We start from the raw sequence: 16921 nt of genomic DNA, 5'->3' as shown, positions 1-16921 counted from the left end.
CCGTGAACGGAAACCCCATCTTCTGACCTAGGGCCTATGTCTATTCATATTTAGCACAGGAGCCTGTGTAACCTCTGCATCCCTGTAGGTTTGAGCTCACATTCCATGGTTGCAATTAGGACCATTCTAGGCAGCACTCATTTCAGGACTACTCTTCACAAGTGGCAGAGTGTGTTGACCCAGCTTCCCTTCTGAGAGTGGGGCAGTTTATACCATTGTTGTTCTACACTGAGCACAATGTCCTGTAGAGGCCACAAGAGAGGTTATGATGTTGTTCCTGATGGCATTTTAAACTCTTAAGTGGGATCTTTAGATGGAAGCTAGGCTCCATAAATATTTGTGGAACAGATAAATATGATTCAGTTAAAATAAACTACAAATTGTTGATTTGATATATATTTCCCTGGTTATCTTTGTTAGTAGTGCCTAATTTAAAAAAATATATTTATTTTCCCTTTTGTTGCCCTTGTTTTTTATTGTTTTTATAGTTATTATAGTTATTGTTATTGATCTTGTCTTTGTTAGACAGGTCAGAGATAAATAGAGAGGAGGGGAAGACAGAGAAGGGGAGAGAAAGACACCAGCAGATCTGCTTCACCGCCTGTGAAGCGACTCCCCTGCAGGTGGGGAGCAGGGGGCTTGAACCAGGATCCTTACTGGTCCTTGTGCTTCATGCCACGTGTGCTTAACCCGCTGCTACTGCCCGACTCCCCCTGATTTATTTTTATAATATATATTTATTTATTTTTAATATGTATTTAATATGTATTTGTTGAGAGTCAGAGAGAGACTAGAGTATTCCACTTTTATAATATGAGATGCTGGAGGTCAAATCAGATATAGCATGCATGCAGTTCTTTTCACTACCCACTAACTCATCTCCCCAGTCTAATTATGCCTGATTCCATTAGTAACTAATCAGATGATATCAGTTGTATTTCCAGCTCTGTCTATGCAAACTGTCATTTACAAATGTTCTCTGAAAACTAACATCTATAAGAATTTGTTTTCAGGGAGTCGGGCAGTAGGGCAGCGGGTTAAGCGCAGGTGACGTAAAGCACAAGGACCAGCAGTAAGAATCCCGATTTGAAATCCCAGCTCCCCGCCTGCAGGGGAGTCGCTTCACAAGCGGTCAAGCCGGTCTGCAGGTGTCTATCTTTCTCTCCCCCTCTCTGTCTTCCCCTCCTCTCTCCATTTCTCTCTGTCCTATCCAACAACAATAACATCAATAACAACAACAATAATAACTACAACAACAAGGGCAACAAAATGGAAAATAAATAATATTTTTAAAAAGAATTTGTTTTAAAAAGAAAATAATGTGTTCAAGTTAATAAAGAAAATTTCAGTGACTTGGAAGGTGGCTTAGCAGTAGATGCTTGAGGCACTGAGTTTGAACCCTGAACCATCTGAGAGTAAAACAAAAACAAAGTAAGTAGAACTCCATAGATGTAGGAGTGGTGCTTTGATCTCTCTATAAGTCTCATAAAAACAAAATTAAAAAAAGAAATTCCAAGAGGAAAATAATCTATTATCTCAGAAAATACTGTCATAGTTTCTCTCCCTCAATCTCAACTTTACCACTTTTTGTGCTGTTGTCAACCTCACATAAGTATGATGGCAAAGATAAAACTACTCAGTGTTTCCTGCTACAATAGAAACTATCTTATTTTCTTTATTGGGTAATTAATGTTTTACATTCAACAGTAAATACAATAGTTTGTACATGCATAACATTTCTCAGTTTTCCATATAGCAATACAACCCCCTTTAGGTCCTCTGTCATCCTTCTTGGACCTGTATTCTCCTCCACCCTCACCCCAGAGTTTTACTTTGGTGCAATATACCAATTCCAGTTCAGGTTCTACTTGTGTTTTCTCTTCTTGTTTTTCAACTTCTGCCTGAGAGTGAGATCATCCCATATTCATCTTTCTGTTTCTGACTTATTTCACTTAACATGATTTTTTAAAAAATTTATTTATAAAAAGGAAACATTGACTAAACCATAGGATAAGAGGGGTACAACTTCACACAATTCCTACCACCAGAACTCTGTATCCCATCCCTCCCCTGATAGAGCTTTCCTATTCTTTTACCCTCTAGCAGTATGGACCCAAGGTCATTATGGAATGCAGAAAGTTGAAGGTTTGGCTTCTGTAATTGCTTCCCTGCTGAACATGGGCGTTGACAGGTTGATCCATACTCCCACCCTGCCTCTCTCTTTCCCTAGTAGGGTGGTGCTCTGGGAACACATTGGTGGGGTTGTCTGTCCAGGGAAGTCTGGTCGGCATCAACATGATTTTTTTAAGCTCCTTCCAAGATTGGCTGAAAACGGTGAAGTCACCGTTTTTAATAGCTGAGTAGTATTTCATTGTGTATATAGACCACAACTTGCTCAGCCACTCCTATGTTGTTGGACACCTAGGTTGCTTCCAGGTTTTGGCTATTACAAATTGTGCTGCCAAGAACATATGTGTACACAGATCTTTTTGGATGGGTATGTTGGTTTCCGTAGGATATATCCCCAGGAGAGGAATTGCAGCATCATAGGGTAGGTCTATTTCTAGCCTTCTGAGAGTTCTCCAGACTGTTCTCCAAAGAGGTTGGAATACTTTACATTCCCACCAGCAGTGCAGGAGAGTCCCTTTGACCCCACAACCTCTCCAGCATTTGCTGCTGCTACCTTTTCTGATGTATGACATTCTCACAGGGATGAAGTGGTATCTCATTGTTGCCTTTATTTGCATTTCTATGACAATCAAAGACTTGGAGCACTTTTTCATGTGTTTCTTAGACTCTTGGATCTCTTCTGTAGTGAATATTCTGTCCATGTCCTCTCCCCATTTTTGGATGGGGTTATTTGTTTTCTTGTTGTTGAGTTTGGCAAGCTCTTTATATATTTTGGTTATTAGTCTCTTGTCTGATGTATGGCATGTAAAGACCTTCTCCCATACTGTGAGGGGTCTCTTGGTGTTGGTAGTGGTTTCTTTCGCTGTGCAGAAGCTTTTTAATTTGATGTAGTCCCATAGGTTTATACTTGCCTTAGTCTTCTTTGTAATTGAATTCATTTCATTGAAGATGTCTTTAAAATTTATGCGGAAAAGAGTTCTGCCAATATAGAAACTATCATTGACCTAGGTTGGGTTATATGCTCATCTGTGAACTCAATAAGAACACTAGTTTTACTGTGGTTTATTTATTTCCTATACCTGCCCCCCCCCAAAAAAAAGTATCACGAACTGGTTGACCTAAAGCAAGAGAAACTTATTCTTTAACATTTCTGAAGGCCAATGATCCAAAAATAAAAGAATTTTCATGCTGTATTCCCTCTAATTGTGGCCCTGTCGCCTATCTCTTTCAGTTTTCCAGCAACTCCAAGCATTCCTTGGCTTGTGGCCACATCACTCTAATCTCTACTACTGTGGTCATGTTGGCTCTTTCTCTTATCTGTGTGTGACGTCAGAGATTCTATTTTATTGTATAAGGATACAGATGATTCTCTTTAGAACCTACGGGGATAACCCAGAATGACCCCATCCAATAGCCTTAATTTAATTGCAGCTCTAAATACTTTTTTCTTTCCCAGATCAGATCAAATTCACAAATTCCAGGAATTCAGATCCAAATATATGGAGAACAGGACACCATAAAATCTACTACAGGTGGTGTATATTTATCAGTCTTCTTGGTAGAAAAAACAGAAGTCTAATATATAGCATTTACCCAGTTATGTTATACAAATACTGTCATTCTGACAAATTTTAATCTGCCATTGGCAAGTCACTGGACATACAACTGGGATGAGCTTCAAAGTTGAATATCATTATACACATTTGTATGTCCCCCATATAGATTCAATGGCCACTTTTTGTGAAGGAACATTTGAATATTTATAACATTCATGGGCCATATAGAATTATCAACTTCACCCTTAGTACTTAATGTTGCTATATAAAAAAACATCTGGAATTACTGGCTTTCAAGTCCCTCCTGCAGTTGCCTTAGCAGGTCTAGTTCAAACAATTTATACAGGCCATGGGACAGATATTCTCTACTGCTGCAATACATGTAAATGACCTCAACAACCTATACAGCAATAGGATGTATTCAAACAATTTGGAAATAGTGAATTTTGTGCCTACAAAGTTTTTAATAATATGTTAATTGTGAACCTTATACCCTCTAAATGTTAACAGTAGTTATATTTAACATCTGGCTCTTAGAATTCTGGAAAAGTTGCCCATTGGTCCATATTAAAATGGTCTGATCTACTGGGCAGAATTTTCTGATTGATCAGGCAGTACCCATAGGTCAGCAATCTTCAAACCTCATGAAGTGAAAATGGCCTGTGTGATTTCTTAAAATTGAAGAGCTATTATTTAAAAAGGAAAAAGATATATGGGGAAGACAAACAACAAAGTCATTTCAGTATCATTAGTCAAATGTATTTTAATGATTTAAAGTTAAGAAAATAATCAGCAGGAGTCGGGCTGTAGCACAGCAGGTTAAGCGTAGGTGGCACAAAGCACAAGGACCGGCATAAGAATCCCGGTTCGAGCCCCAGCTCCCCACCTGCAGGGGAGTTGCTTCACAGGCGGTGAAGCAGGTCTGCAGGTGTCTATCTTTCTCTCCTCCTCTCTGTCTTCCCCTCCTCTCTCCATTTCTCTCTGTCCTATCCAACAGTGACAACAACAATAATAACTACAACAATAAAATAACACAGGCAACAAAGGGAATAAATAAATAAAATAAATATTTAAAAAATAATAATAATAATCAGCAAAATTCAAAACAGTTACAAATACATGTATTGTGGCTATACACAAACCTGCAAATCATTCTCTCTGCCTAAGGGAAAGTCACTGTTTCTTCACATTCTCATTTCAGCTAGCTCATAAAATCTGTTTTTAAGCCTGGATACATGTATTCCACAGAGATGAACTTCAGAGGGAAAAAATGGCCTTTTTAAAATATCACTATAAAAATAATAAACAGCTTTATTAAGATATAGTTTGCATACCATACAATTCACCCATCCATAGTGCACAAAAACCCAATAGTTCTTTTGTGCAGTCACAGAGTTGTTCATACAGTTAATTTTAGGACATTTTGATTACATCCCCCCTCCCCAAAATAACTTTGACCCAAATTCCTGTCCTCTTCTGATGCCCTTACTTGGATCTACCCTAGGCAACCATTGTTTAATTTTCTTTCTCTGAAGATTTTCCTATTCTAGAAATTTCACAGAAATGGAGTCATGTGTTCCTTTGATACTTGCTTCTTTCACTTAGCATAATGTTGTTTAGTTCATCAGTGTTGTAGTATGTACCAGTGTTTCATTTCTTTATATTGTAGTTTAGTGGTTGGCCACTTCATGAATATACGTATTTTGCTTTTATTTTCTTCAATTGAAAAGTTTGTCTTCAGGTAGAGGACTGGGTTTGGTCCTGCATCTTGTTGTGTGGCAAGGCTCTGAATTTAGCTTTGACTATTACAAATAATATCACTGTGAACATGTGTGGACAAGTGTTTGTATGAACAGATTTTTATTTCTTCCAAGTAAGTGGCCTTTTAACTAAAAATTGAGCATACATTCTTTTTTCCTACACCCTTAATGGAATTGCCTTACAAAAATTAAGCCAGAAATAGCATGCACAGAATTTCAAACTTCTTAAATATTAAATCACCAATGCAATCTCTTTAGAATCAGCCAAGGATATGGATCCCTGCTCAACTCCAGGTAAGAGGAAACTCTTATTTGTCAGAAGCTGACTGGGGGGGGGGGGGTGGCAGAGACCACTGAGTAAGTGTCATTAAATCCCTTCTATAGAACCTATCCTATAGTCTTGGTCTTGCTCACAGTAATTTATCCATTTTAATGCTCCATTAAGAATTTTTATGTGCAAAGCATAAAGAATAATAAAAAAATAAACCCTGATCTGTGACCTGTAAATCAAGATTCATGGTATTTAGAGAAACTTGCAGGTAAAGAGGGAGTTGGTGGGTGAGGAGTGCATTTTCAGCTGCCCTGATTGAGGTCAGTAGAGAATTTCATTTTCTTTCTTGCATGGCCAAGGGGAGTTATTTGATGATTCCTGTAGACCTGCAATGAAGGAAAAAAATAAATAATTATTTTATATCAATTTATATAGCAACTTTTTCCCCAAGAAATTCTGAATGTCTCAAACAGTCTTTCATTCATTTCCCTTAGGGAGTTTGCATAAATGTGCATAAAAACTTACTTCTTTTAAAATTTACACTCTCTAGTTAGCTAGTACTGGGCAGAAATAGAACTAGAAAAGCAGACCTCCAGACCAAACATTTGCTGTAATATTTTCAGTGAGCCTCTATAAATCTATGCATGTCCTTAGAAACAGGATCTCACCGTACGCCTTTGACTCTCACTGATGACCTGTGTTTCTACTACCAGAGGTACACCATTCCCATCCTAATTAGAGTCAGCTAGAAGGTATGAAGTGTATCATTTAGTAAAGATGAAGTGTTAGGATATGCTCAGACTGTGAAACAGATTTCTTTATAACTGCTCAGTTCTCCTGGGCTCTGCCAAGTTCTCCTGGGTTCTTCACAGTTCAACTGGGAATCTCTTCAGAGTCCAGGGACTGGGGGTGGGGAGGATAGCACAGCAGTTTACACAACAGACTTTCAGCCTGAAGCTACAAAGTCCCAGGTTGTATCCCTAGTATTGCCAGAAGACAGAGATGAGAAATGCTCTGGCCAAAAATAATAATAATGAGGGATAGGGAGACAGCAAATGGTTATGCAAAAAGACTTTCATGTCTAAGGAACCAAAGGTCCCAAGTTCAGTTCCCAGCACCACTGAAAACCAGAGCTGAGCCAAATCTAGGACCAAATCCAGTCCTCCACCTCAAACCAAATACTTCAGTTTCTTATGTTGGACCTTTCTTCAACACAGTTATTTTTTACGAGTCATTCGTTCATTCATCTCAACATATTCTTTTAAAAAGAGAGTCCTTCATTCATTCACTCATTTATGAGAGAGAGAACCATTGCACTCTAGCACATGTGATGCCAGAAGTGAACCCAGTATGTTGAGCTCTTGGCCTAAGACTCTAGCCATTCTAACACCTGGTTACTCCTGGACATATTCTTATTATCAGTTTCTCAGTGCCCATCTTTGAAAAAAGAAAAAAAAAATCTTGGTCATCATACCAGCTCATCAGAATCTCAGAAGATCACATCTCAGGGAAAATCTGTGCCTTTCTGCCCACCTCCAGAAAAATAAAAATCTGAGCTCCAAAAAATGTCTTCCCAATGGAGGGGCCAGGCAGTGGCTAGCCAGTTAAGTGTACCAGGTCAAGCATATATAGTATTAAGTGCAAGGACCTGTGCAAGGATCTGAATTCAAACTCTGCAACTCCCTACTTCACAAGCAGTGAAGCAGGTCTGCAGGTGTCTCTTTTTCTCTCTCCCTCTCTGTCTCCCCCTCTTCTCTCAATTTCTTTCTGTCCTATCCAATAAAATGAAATAAATGGTCACCAAGAGCTGTCAATTTCTAGTGCCGGCACCAAGCCCTAGTAATAACCCTGAAAGCAAACAAACAAACAAAAAAAACTTCTTGAGGAATGGGGAGTTTTCTTAATCCAGTTGGGGACCCAAAAGTTATACCAATGCCCTATGATGCATTGAGCCTCAATTTTTGATTGGGCCTCCATATTTTTAACCTACACATTATTTAAAATGTGTGTTACTTTTAACAAGAACTAGTTTCAATCAATGGGTCTAGTGCAATATGGAAAATGCTAGTAGCTCTTTGTTCAAATTTTAAAATGGCAACAGCCAAGCATTAAACTGAGTATAGAGGCCCTTCCCCATTTAGAATCCTGTGACTGAGAGACATCATGCCTAGTGTATGATACCCCTGTGTGACAAATTATGCTTGAGCAACTGGCCATCACATAGGAGCATCTGTATGATGGATGGCCTCCTGTGATCACAATGCCGTAGTATCTTTCCTCCTCTGTCTCTCACCCTCTGTCTAATTTTTTTTTTAATTCACTAAGAGTGGCAGAGTTGTACAGGCACAGAACCCCAGCAGTAGTTCTGGAAAGGAAATAAAAATAAATAATTATGTGGTCTGGGAGGTGGCACAGTGGATAAAGAATTGGACTCTCAAGCATGAGGTCCTGGGTTTGATCCCTGGCAGCACATGTACCAGAAAGATGTCTGGTTCTTTCTCTCTCTTCTCCTATCTTTCTCATTAAAAACTAAAATGTTTTTTTAAAAATGAGTAATTAAAATATGTGTTTTTATATAAACATATGTATCCTGCATGTCTTAGTAGGTCACACAGCCATGAAGCTAGCTACTAACAACATTTAAAAACATTTATTAGGGCTCAGTTTACCACAACACAGGACTTACATACCTATGGGCCCAAGTTCAAGTCCCTGACACTGCCATATGCAATGAATAAATAGTGCTCTAGCCTCTCATAAAAAGAAATAAATCTTTTTAAAAAATAAATAAAACCGTGGTCCGGGAGGTGGTACAGTGATAACGCTTTGGACTCTCAAGCATGAGGTCCCAAGTTCGATCCCTGGCAGCACATGTGCCAGAGTGATGTCTGGTTCTTTCTCTCTCCTCCTATCTTTCTCATAAATAAATAAAATCTTTTTAAAAAATAAATAAATAAAACCTACTAAAATGGGCAAAATATGAAAATATTTCTTAAAAGTTAAAAACAGCTCATGACTTGGGGGTCTGGATCCTCAGACGGAGCAAGAAATTGGTCAGTGCCAAGTTGCAACATAGATTAGGTTTCCTAGATTTCCAGCAAATTACCATATCCTTTATAACTTGAATTGCACAAGTTTAATTTCCCACAATTCTGAAAATTGCAAGCCTGAGATCAAGGCACCCACAGGATTTCAACTGTTGTTTGCTTGCTTTTTTAAAAAAATTTATTTATGAGAGAGAGGAGAAAGCATCACTGGGGCACACGCTATGCTAGGGATCAAACTCAAGACCTTTGAGAGTCCAATGCTTCATCTACTGTGTGATCTCCTGGACCCCTGGGATTACATTGCTTTCTAAAGCCTTGCCTCTTGACTTGCCTTTTTACTAATGGTTGCCTTCTTACTTATGGTCCTATGGTCTTCCCTCTGAAACTGTGCACCTTAATCTTTCCTTGGATAGGGACAAGGAAATTGTCTCATTAATAGATCATTTGCTTTGCATGTGTGTGACCCAGATTTTAATCTCCAGTACAATATAAGAATTATATATATATATATATATACCATGATGGAGTGGTACTTTGGTCTCTCTCACACATATTCATATATAAAAATAAATAGGTTAGTAATTTCTTTGAAGGCCCTATCTGCAAATGCTCTCACATTCTAAGGTACTGGGGCAGGGTGTTGAGTCACAACACAAATCACATTTTAGAAGAACATCTCACAGTTCAGCCCACAATACAGCTGTTTCCTTTATAGCTTTCCAAACATACTCTGTCCCCAATAACTATCTTGGGTCACCTTGTTTGCCCCACCATTCTTGTGCTTCTCAGTTTGCTGCTTTCAGCTGTCTTGCAGAAGGACCGACTGCCCACCCCACATTCCCTGCCCCAGCATTTACAACAACGACACTGTCTACTATGGGACAATGGCTGCACATTCACCCCATATCTACTAGCTTCTTCAAGTTAAAAACTAAAACGTGGGGTCGGGCGGTAGTGCACAAGGATCCTGGCTCCAGCCCCAGGCTCTCCACCTGCAGGGGGGTCACTGTGCAAGCACTCCCTCTCTCTGCCTTCCTTTCCTCTCTCAGTTTTTCTCTGTCCTATCCAACAGCAACAGTAATGGAAAAAAAGATGACTGCCAGGTGCAGTGGATTCATAATGCAGGTACTGAGCCCCAGTGATAAAATTTGAGGCAAAAAATAAAATAAAATAAAATATCCATATCATAGAGGCAAGAATGCAGAGTTTAGAAAGAAATCGCTGTGAGATCTAACAGCTTGCTTATCTCACTCTGGGAGATTTAAGAAAATAAATTCTCCACTTCCACTTAATTCTTCCTGGGGCTGATCTTCCACAAAACCACCTGGCCATAAAGGGACAGCACTGAATTTCAGTGGAAACTCAACCATATAGTCTCTCAGAGCATTCTTCTAAATTGGTCTTTGTACCTATTTGAAGAAATGTTAGCCAAATTTTTAGCTGAAAACTCTGCTGATTCTGGGGAAGTTTTTGGTCTTGTGCCTGGAACTATTGAAGCATCTATTCACACCTACCACATGGAACACTTAGTGGCATCATTTCCAGCACAACACTTTAGTACTTTATTTTTAAAAGAAATGGCAGAAACTGAAGACCTGCTCACGGCTGCCTCTTGCAGGAGGCGTCACAAAAGGTGGAATGAATAGCTTCTGTGCTGAAGAAATTTGCATTTTTAAAAGGAAAGAGAGGACATAAATCTTTGCTCAGAAGTGAGGAGCTCATGCAAACCGTACATGCATCTAAGTAGGAAAAACAGTGTCAGGTTAGCAAGGCACTGGGAATGGAATGAAATGATTATCTAATAAATTTCAACATTAGAGCTTGGAGAAGACCTTTAAAACACCTTACCTTTAATTTTAAGACAAGGAAAAGGAAGTTCTAAAATTTTAATGACTTTCCCTGGACCATTATTCTTTTTAAAATACAGGCCTTTTCTTTCAGGGTAGTGTACTTCTCTGCCCACCAGGCTATATCAGGCATTGTCCTGTTAGCCTAAATTGCATGGAGAAGGAAAAGAAAAAAGAGAGAGAGAGAGAGTTATTTCCTTTCTACTCCAGAATCTCTATTTAAACTCCAAACTTGAGAAAGCAAAAGGTTATTTTAATTTCAGTTCCTTTAGCAAACAGAAGAAAAGGCACCTGACCCTTCCTCTTTTCCAGCTGGTTTCCCTGTTGTTAGCCTGCCTTCTTCCCAGCAGTGAGTTGGCGCTGCCCTCCAGTCTGACACCAGGGGGCGCAGCGTCCTTTGTCCTGACACAGGCATTGAAAGCAGACTGGAAACTTGGCCAGGCTTTAAAAAAAAACCTGACTTTCCCTCTCTTTATAGTTTTTCTCCTCTCTGAACTTGGCCCTTTTCATTCATCTTTTTTTCCTTTTTAGTTGTTTGTTTTTTTGGATAGAGACAGAGAGAAATTGAGAAGGGAGGGGAAGATAAAAAGGGAAAGAGACAAAGACAGACACCTGCAATCCTACTACAGTCTTGAAGCTTTATCCCTCCCTGCAGGTGGGGACCAAGGGCTTGAATCCAGGTCCTTGCGCACTATAATGTGTATGTTTAACCAGGTGTGCCACTACCTGGCCTCCATCTTTATTCATCTTAAAACTGCTTTCCTCCTCCTCCTCCTCTACTTTTTGTCTTTAACTCAGGTATTTCTGCAAGCCATCTCAGTTTTACACATACTGCAGGCTATGGTACAAATTTCCAGAGGGTTTTCCAGTGTTTCCAGCCCCTTCCCCAGCACTTTGTCCTCTTCAAAGCTCAAGATTTCAAAAGCCAATGATTTGCTTCTACTTGGAGGCCTCTGAATTTGGAGTAATTATCACATCCATCCTATAGAATCCCTCCCATTTCCAGTCTAGTACCATTGCTATTTTAATAGACAAAATTAAATTATTGATGCTGGGGTGCTCATTTGTCCAGCCTACCCAGAAAGACTGTCTCCTGCCCTTGCCAACTTGGCTCCATAGAAAGAAATCCATTTCATATTCCCCAATCCTTCGTGAAAATTAATGCCTGCATCTTTCACAGACAAACAAACCTTCCACTGACCTTACGGACACACTTCCCATCATGTTCCCATAGAAACAACACACACACAATTGCAACCTTTTAAGTCTCTCCAAGCAAACATAAAACATTGTCTCAAACTTAAAGGTCATGAGGTGCCTTTGAAAAGTAGTTGCTGGGGCCATGCACAAGGACCCTGGTTCAAGCCCCTGGTCCCCACCCGCAAGGAGAAGCTTCACAGTAGAGAAGCAGAACTTTAGGTGTCTCCTTGTTCCCCCCCCCACCCCCATCTCCTTCTCTCTCAAGTTCTCTCTGTCTCTATCCAAACTAAATATTTTTGAAAATACTTACTGATGCACTACTACCGGACCCCTTCTCAATCTGTTTTCAATGAGTATGTCTGAGGTTGATCCATCTGTCCAACTGACATCCTCTGAGGTACTATCTTACCTGTGTGCTGATTTGTAATCATTTTATGGGATGAATGTACTGCAACGACAGCAAACACTAACTCAGAGCTTGAAGACATATCTTTCGCAGTACCAAGTATTTGAAAATACTTACTGTACTTAAATAGAAATGTTTCAAATGTATATGATCCTTTCTTAGTCTCTCATTTGAACTCCCCAACAATCCTAAGAGATAGGCCCGGAAATCTAAAGCTAAAAATCACACACACACACACACACACACACACACACACACACACACACACACTGTTTGTCCCAGACTTAGAGTTAATATATAGTGTAAGTTACAATAGCGCCGAAAGATCTGCTTGTCCAGTTTCTCCCACCAAGGCCTGGAAGGATTATGGACTTTGATATTGAACACTGGTAGTATTGGTAGAGCATGGAAGGGGCAGGTGATACAGAAAAGAAGGTGTGATGGTAAATCTAATTTGAGCCTTCTTTTCGTCTGTGTGTTCTTCCCACTCGCCTAAATTAATATAGACTAGTGGAAGTGCAGAGTCTAGAAGTAGGCAGCCATGACTGGTTATATTGGTTGTGAGTTTCTTTCTCCTCATTTATAAAGTAATAATAAAATCTTCTGCTGACATAGAGAGTCACTAGAAGAAAACATGGGGGGGTCTGAAGTATTTTTGTGCGTTCATATGCTACTTTCATAATTGTGTTTTTATATTTTTATTGGGCTAATGATGCTCTCTGGTGTGGCTGTAATTGTATTTATTTTTTTTTATTTATAAAAAGGAAACACTGACAAAACCATAGTGTAAGAGGGGTACAACTCCACACAGTTCCCACCACCAGAACTCCATATGCCAATCCCTCCCTTGAAAGCTTCCTTACTCTTTAACTCTAAAGGGTGGGCTCCATGCAGACCTCGCTCTCAGCTCACTATATGTGTGCTCAGATAATCCGGTTCTATCTCTGTGTCTCAATTTCCTTATATGTAAAATAAGACACAAGTTAATTGATCTGGGGCGAGGGTGCAGGAAGGACAGAACAGGACTCAACACCAACAGACACAAGTTAATTGATCTGGGGCGAGGGTGCAGGAAGGACAGAACAGGACTCAACACCAACAGTGCCCAAGGCAACCTTAAAGATTCAGCCAGTCTTCAGAGGAGCCTGTCATCAGATCATTCATCACATAATAAGCTCTTCCTAGAAGTTGCCATCTAGAGTATGTTGAAAGGGCCAGAAACAACTAAAGAAATTCAGGAGATAATATAGAAATAAAATCAGAAAACAAAAATGCAGATGGCTGAGAGTGGGAAGTGGGAACAGACCATTGAATTGTTCCTTGTGTAGAGTAAGCACCATGAAAGATATGCCCTGGGTCAGGAGAGAGAGTGGAATTCAAAGCCAAACTCAAAGCCAAAGCCCCCCTTTCCTGAAAAGACAGCCCTATCCCAGTCCCCTAGGCTAGAGATCTGTATGGGACACAGGACTAGCTTGGTGAGACCAAACCCATGCAGGTCCAGAAGCAGAGTTGGCCTTTACCAAAAGGAACCCACTGTACAGGAGGACTGAACTAAAGCACCTCTGAAGTTTCTTCCAATTTTAACTTCATTTGAGCAACAAACTAATAGATGGAGTAATAGAAAGAATGTTTCTCAGACACAGAATCCTTAACAAATGGATGGGGAAGACCTGTCCTACCACAGCCCAGCTCCTGAGAATCAAACCAAAAAAATGTTTCTGGAACACACACTTACTGATTTCCCATTCTGTTCAAAGTCAGAGGTTTTCTTTATAGTTTCCTTTGCCAGTATTTGGCCTTTGAAGACAGGAGGCAGGTACTAGGTGGGTAGGAAGACCATCTCTTGGCCCTGTGGTCTTCTCCCTATTTAAAGCAGCTCTGCCTGTTGTAACAGTGCCATGCCAATATTTGCAGGCAGGAATATTTTCTGACTGGTGGGGGAGTGAAGGGGGGGTTGTTCAGAGCAGATGGGAGGCCCTTTCCCAAGGCTATCAAGAAGGGCAGAAATGACTTCACCCAAAATGGGCATGAATCCCCAGCCCCCACCCTCTGATTACATTCAGCAATCAGAACGTGTCTGCATTTGTGTTTTTAGAAAGAAAAAAAAAAAAGATTTTTTTTCCATCTCTCTGAATTATCTGGCTGCACCTTGTTATGATGCCCGCCCCTCAAAAAAGCATCCTTGCTGCCTGATAGGTCGTGCTTTCTATTCATGAGGGATATGGAATAACAGTATCAAAGTATATTGACACCTGAAGACCAGTCCTTTTGTATGAGGCCCGATGGTCTAGGGGAGGAGGATAAGGGAGAAGGAGGCTACTTAAAAGAGGCTTCAGCGGGTAGCAACAATCTCACCTAATTTTTAGGGGCAAAAACAAATTTTAAAAAACTTCTCCAACCATCACACTTTGACATGCCTGTATACTGCGAACTTCTGCCTCCGTTGTACGCGTTGTACACGTCACATTCGAAGGCAGTTCTGAATGTTTCACTACTCATTAAAATGTCTCTCGTTAAAATGGCTTTTCTGCATGATTTTTTTTTCCTTTTGCGCCCGTTTGTAGCTCTAATAAGTGGCATTGTTTATTATCCTTGGGTCCGTGCCCCTGGGATTGAATTGAAATAAAACAGGAGCGCGGAGGCTGAGCTCTGGAAAAAACCCGCGTTTCCCAGACCCCGGAGGGTATTCCAGCAGCTGAGCGGCCGCGAGAGGAATCACCTGTACGTGTGCGCCTGGCAAAGCACAAGTTTACAAGAGTTTTCCGGACGCCGAGAGGTCCTGGGCAACCCTTAGTGGAAATGAGTAACTGGCACAGAAAAGATGAGCACGGGGAAGGGGTATGCCACTCAGGGCTGGGAGTAGGGAGGGGTGTGACTTGAGGGCCTAACAGTCTAATATTGCCAGGATCATTTAAAAAATATATAAAATATATTTTAAGGAACTGTGGCGCCGGAAGCATTCTGAGTCGTATTTTCAGCTCGAAGTCTCGGCTCTCATCCCTGTGCAATAAATTCACAATAAACTCTCCCGCTTGTAGGCCCGCGGTCTCCGCTGTCAAAATGAGTATCTGAACCGAGATGAGGCTTACCACCCTCTTTCCTTTCAGTTGCCTAATATGTGCCCCATTTCGTTTGTAGCCTAAGGCATGTAGCCATAACAGAGCTGAGCGCACGCCCTGAGAAATGGAGCGCCCGTTACACCCTCAGCTACAGAAAGTCCTTCCTTCCCCCTCCTACTCCTCTTTAGGGTCCTTCTATAGGGACGCTTTCAAATTCCACAATCCACACCCCCCCACACACACACACACAACAACTAATGGGGGCTCGCTATCAAAAAGCAGAAACCCGCATGGGAGACAAAACGCCAAGTGCCTTCCGAGTCTAAAGGGTAAAATTCCGGTTTAGATGTGACTGCACCTCCCCATGCTCCCAACCCAGCCCTTAGAATGCCCAGACTGCCTCCGCTGGAGAGTTTGGCCCAGGAATTTTGTGCAATGTGCGCCAGACTCTAGCAGTGCACTTCCCAGTAGAGACCTCCAGCTCCAGGGCTGGTCCCGACTTGTCTTTCCCACAGGTTCCTTTGAGATACCCACCCCCAGGCCCCTGAACGCCCCCCCCCACACACACACACAAACTGGCTGCTAAGGTTGCTCAAATTGCCAGTGCTAACTCGATCCCTCTTCTAAGTTAAGATTGTTGAAAAATAAAGATTCTGTTAGCTCTAAAAGCAAGATAATTTTCCTCAGGCAACTGGAGCAAGAGCTTCCAGCAGTCTCTGTGATGCAGCGCGTCCTAGGGGTCCACAGCGCATTCAAGAAGTAGTGGAGTAAATTGTGGTGCCAGGGAAAACGCCGAGTGTGGGAGCGCAGGGTGAGGGTGGGCACTGAGGAAGCCGCGAGTGGTTTGGGTTTTTTTTTTCTTCTTCTTCTTTTTTAAGTTAGACTTGCACCAAGACTTAAGTGTAAAAGCTTTGCAGCTTGGGAATTTAGAGAAAATCTTGCGGACTTTGGCCCCATTCCTGAAGCCAGGGACCTGGCACAGTGTATTGGGATGGAAGTGTCTTCAGTTCCCTGAGAGCGAGCAGACACAGGCGCAGTTCGCTGGGCACTGCCAGGCCCGCCGACTATCCACTGCTCCCGGAGCTTCTGTCCTCTTCTTTCACTTGCCAACGCCAGAACCGTTTCATCTCGCCACTATTGTGCAAGGGAGAGGGAGGGTCGAGTGTCTAGGCTGCGGAGTCCCCTAACAGGTATTAATTTGACCCCCAGCTCAGCGGGTTTAACTATCCAAAACTGGGCTCTAGCGGGCCGTACAAATCTGGAGCCCAGACGCTAGCACCTTGGGGAACTCAGGACGAAAAAGTGGCGTTCTGGGAGTCACTTCAAATAATCTTGTTTTCTCTGCACTCTTTATTTACTCCGGGAATAGACTGCGCTTGGCCTTTTGGAGTTGCGTTCAAAACGACTAAACAAACCGCTTCAGGCTGTAATCTCACGCCTGATTTGGTGTCCCTCCCCCCACTACCACCACCATCTTCACTAGTTACTACAGAACCCAGCTCGACTTTAAAGCAACCAGTATTTATTTCAGAATTGGGAGCTTCCCCTTCGAAATGCCTTGGTTTCCAGAGCCAAGAGGAAAAGGCTGTGTTGCACTTGAAGGATATAATTGAATTATGCCTTTCCCCTGTGCTAATGAAGAAAA

The 16921-nt window shown here is 41.3% G+C and overlaps 1 long non-coding RNA gene across 1 annotated transcript; it reads right to left on the bottom strand.

Moving 5' to 3' along the window:
- Positions 1–4973: 4973 nt before the first annotated feature.
- On the bottom strand, positions 4974–11566 carry LOC132540878 (uncharacterized). The gene is made up of 2 exons (XR_009552017.1): positions 10368–11566; positions 4974–6103 (listed from the first exon to the last, which is right to left on the bottom strand). It is a non-coding gene; the product is annotated as an uncharacterized LOC132540878 (long non-coding RNA).
- Positions 11567–16921: the final 5355 nt, after the last annotated feature.

The sequence above is a fragment of the Erinaceus europaeus genome, chromosome 10 (genome assembly GCF_950295315.1).
Source record: "Erinaceus europaeus chromosome 10, mEriEur2.1, whole genome shotgun sequence".
Lineage (NCBI taxonomy): Eukaryota > Metazoa > Chordata > Mammalia > Eulipotyphla > Erinaceidae > Erinaceus > Erinaceus europaeus.
The sequence above is the reverse complement of the archived record's forward strand: the minus strand, read 5'-3'. Positions and strand labels throughout refer to the sequence as shown.